Raw genomic sequence first — 4,398 nt, forward strand, 5'->3', positions numbered from 1 at the left:
TAGATAAATATTCTGAACACCCAAGAAATTTATTTGAAGATGGAGAGAACAAAACTGTGCATCTACAAGCAGGAAAAAAAAAAACAAAACAAAAAACCATGACATTGTGGAAGGTAGGAACTGTGGAGAGTTGATTTTGGGGAGAAAAGAGCCATGAGCTTTGCAAAGGGGAAGGAGCCCTGACCACTGAAAGAGGGGAAAGAAAAAGAGAAAGTGAAAAAACTTAAAACACATACAGGGGGTTCACAGGAAAAGCTCTTCCCCCAAACCGCTGACTGGGGAAAAAATGAGAGGTTTTTTTGTTTGTTATATAAACAGCAGAGCACAGACTCTAAAGCTTTGGAGATCAGTGCCGTCACCAGGGACGTACCTGGCAGTGCTCCACTGGGGAAGGAGAGACTCGGTAGTGGGCAGCATGGTAGAAGGATACCCTGGGGTGCGCAGGGAGAAACAGTTCCCCTTCAAGGAGTGTATCTGGTAGAGGTAAGACAGCCTCTCCAGGGGCCCCCTTTGCCAGCATAGGAACAAAGATGCTGGCTGAGGGCCCCAAACTTTGGCACCCTCTTTGTGTTACGATGTACCATAAACTCTGAACCATTGCATGATCATGCACCCATCTTCAACCAGCCACAGCACAGCGAGACCCTCCCACAGAAAATCAGAGCAGGGCCACGCTATGGGAGTTTCAGTAGTTTAGAGATTTGAAACACAGCCACACTTGAGATAAAACACAGAAGGGTGGTGCTGCCTGGCAAGCGGACAGCTCACACTCAGGATAAAGGCAGGGATCTGAGGGGAACCTGGGACACAGGAGTGGTGATTATTTGCTTGTCTGTGAGGACTTCCTGAGGAGTGGCAGGCACAAACTCCCCATTCTGGAGATTAGAGAGCAGATCAAAGCCATTTTCACCCCTTGCCCACCAGCAGTGACCAACCTCAGTGAGCTAAACAGTGCCACCAAGTGGAGACTGAAGCCACTACACCAAGCCCTGCTCCTCTGTGACCAGCGGGTGCATATTCACTAGGGAAGTCCACCTGAGAATCAGTGCAACAGGCCCCTCTCCTCCAGAAGGCCAGCACAGACCACCTGTACACACCAAGTAGACTGATCATAGACTGCTTCAGAGTTTCAGTTCTAGGGTAAATAGAATCTGGCTTCCTTTTTATTTTTAAATTTTTAATATTTTTAAAATATTTTTATTTATAAATAATATATATATTTTAACTGTTATTCTTTGGTTATAGCTTCTTTTAACAAGAAGACCAAAACACACCTAGGATATAGGGATTTTTTTTAATGTTTTGTTTTGTTTTTGGACAAAATGACAAGTTGGAGGAATTACCCCAAACGAAAAAACAGAAAGTAAAAATTATGGCCAGGGATTTCATCAAGACAATTATAAGTAAGATGTTGAACTAGAATTTAAAACAACAATTATAAGTATACTAGCTGGGCTTGAAAAAAGTATAGAAGACACTAGAGAATCCCTTACTGGACAGATAAAAGAACTAAAATCTAGTCAGGCCAAAATTTAAAATGCTATAATCAAGATGCAAACTCAAATAAATGCCATAACAGAGAGGATGAACAAAGCAGAAGAACAAATCAATGATCTAGAAAATAAAATTATGGAATTAATTTTGGAGATAACCTTTGGAGATAAAGGTTAAATTACTGAAAAGAAGAAGAAAATAGAAGTCTTGCATCATGAAGGCAGACTTAGGGAGCTCAGAAACTTCTTAAATGAACATTTCTTAAAACATAACATTTGTATCATAGGAGTTCCAGAAGGTGGAGAGAAAATGGGGCAGAAGGTTTATCTGAGCAAATTATAGCTGAAAGCTTCCCTAATCTGGGGAAGGACTCAGACATCAAAATCCATGAAGCACAGAGAACTCCCATAAAGGTCTTCAAAAGCAGGCCATCACATAGACCTATCATAGCTAAATTCACAAAATACACAGACAAGGAAAGCAGCAAGGGAAAAAAGTCTTAACCTACCAGGCAAGACCAATCAGATTTGCAGATCTGTCCATAGAAACCTGGCAGACCAGAGGGAATGGCAGGATATATTTAATGTGCTGAATGAGAAAAATATGCAGCCAAGAATACTTCATCCAGCAAGGCAGTCATTCACAACAGAAGGAGAGATAGTTTCCCAGACAAAAGCTAAAGGAATCCATGACCACTAAACCACCTCTGCCATAAATACTAAAGGGGACTCTGAGTGAGGAAGTTAAGATCAAAAGCAACAAACACCAGAAAGGAACAGAGAACATTACCAGAAACACCAAACTTACAGGTTACACAATGGCACTAAATCCATATCCTTCAAGAATCACTCTGAATGTAAATGGACTAAATACTCCAATCAAAAGGTTATCAGAATGGATTAAAAAGTGAGACCCATCTATATGCTTCCTGCAAGAGATTCATTTTAGACTGAAAGTGGGGGGGATGGAGAGCTGTCTATCATGTTAATGGACATGAAAACAAAGCTGGAGTAACCATTCTTCTATCAGACAAACTAGATTTTAAAACAAAGGCTGTAACAAGGGATGAAGAAATGCATTATATCATAATTAAATGGTCTATCCATCAAGATCTAACAACTGTAAATATTTATGCTCCCAATGTAAAGCACCCAAATATATAAATCAGTTAATCACAAATATAAAGAAACTCATTGATAACAATACAATAATAGGAGGGGACTTTAATATCTCACAGCAGATATGGACAGATATCTAAGCAGAAAATCAACAAGGAAACAATGGCTTTGAATGACACAGTAGGCCAAATGCATTTAACAGATAGATATATTCAGAACATTCATACATAAGTAGAATGCACATTTTTGCAAGTGTACATGGAACATTCTCCAGCATAGAACACATACTGGGTCACAAATCAGCCCTCAAAAAGTACAAAAAGATCAAGATCATACCATACATATTTTCAGATCACAAAGCTATGAAACTTGAAGTCAACCACAAGAAAAATACTGCAAAGACAACATGAAGGTTAAAGAACATCCCATTAAAGAATGAATAGGTGGGGCACTTAGGTGTCTCAGCTGGTTAAGCATCCAACTCTTGACTTTGGCTCAGGTCATGAGCTTGAGCCCTATGTCAGACTCTGTGCTGAGCATGGGCCTGCTTAAGATTTGCTCTTTCTCTCTGCCCTTCTCCCCTGCTTGTGCACTCTTGCTCAATCTCTCTCAAAATAAAGAAACATTTAAAAAAGAAGAATGAATGAATTAACCAGGAAATTAAAGAAAAATAAAAAAGTACAGTGGAAACCAATGAAAATAAAAACACGACAGTCTAAAACCTTTGGGATGCAGCAAAGGCAGTCCTAAGAGGGAAGCATACTGCCACACAAGTGTACTTCAAGAAGAAAAGTCTGGAATACACAGCCTACCCTCACACCTTAAGGAGCTAGAAAAGGAATGCAAATAAAGCTGAAAGCCAGCAGAGGAAGGGAAAAAATAAAGATTAGAGAAGAAATAAACAATATAGAAACAACCCCCCCAGTAGAATGGGTCAACAAAACTAAGAGCCAGTTCTCTGAATCAATAAAATTGATAATCCTCCAGCCAGACTTATAAAAAAAAAAAGAGAGAGAGAGAGAGAGAAAGGACCCAAATAAATAAAACCATGAATGAAAGAGGAGAAATAATAATGAATACCACAGAAATACAAAGAATTATAAAAGAATATTATGAAAAACTATATGCCAACAAATTGGACAATCTGGAAGAAATCGGTAAATACCTAGAAACATACAAACTACCAAAACAAACAGGAAGAAATAGAAAATTTGAGCAGACCCATAACCAGCAAAGAAATTGAATCAATAACCAAAAATCTCCCAACAAACAAAAGTCCAAAGCCGGATGGTTTTCCAGGGATAAAAGAGTCAATACCTTTAATTCTCAAATTGTTCCAAAAAATACAAATGGAAGGAAAACCTGCAAATTCCTTCTACAAGACCAGCATTACCTTGATTCCAAAATCAAAGACCCCACTAAAAAGGAGAATTACAGGCCAATATCCCTGACAGACATGGATATGAAAATTCTCAACAAGATACTAGCAAATCCACTCCAATAGTACATTAAAAGAATTATTCACCATGAGCAAGTGGGAACCAATAGCATTTTTCACAGAACTAGAACAGATAATCCTAAATTTGTATGGAACCACAAAAGACCTTGGATGGCAAAAGCAATTTTGAAAAAGAAAAACAAAACTGGAGGTATCACAATTACAGATTTCAAAGTATATAACAAAGCAGTAGTAATTAAACACTATGATGGGGTGCCTGGCTGGCTCAGTTGGAAGAGCATGTGACTCCTGATCTCAGGGTCATGAGTTTGAACCCCACAGTGGGTG

Source organism: Crocuta crocuta, unplaced genomic scaffold, assembly GCF_008692635.1.
Source record: "Crocuta crocuta isolate KB4526 unplaced genomic scaffold, BGI_CrCroc_1.0 scaffold197, whole genome shotgun sequence".
NCBI lineage: Eukaryota > Metazoa > Chordata > Mammalia > Carnivora > Hyaenidae > Crocuta > Crocuta crocuta.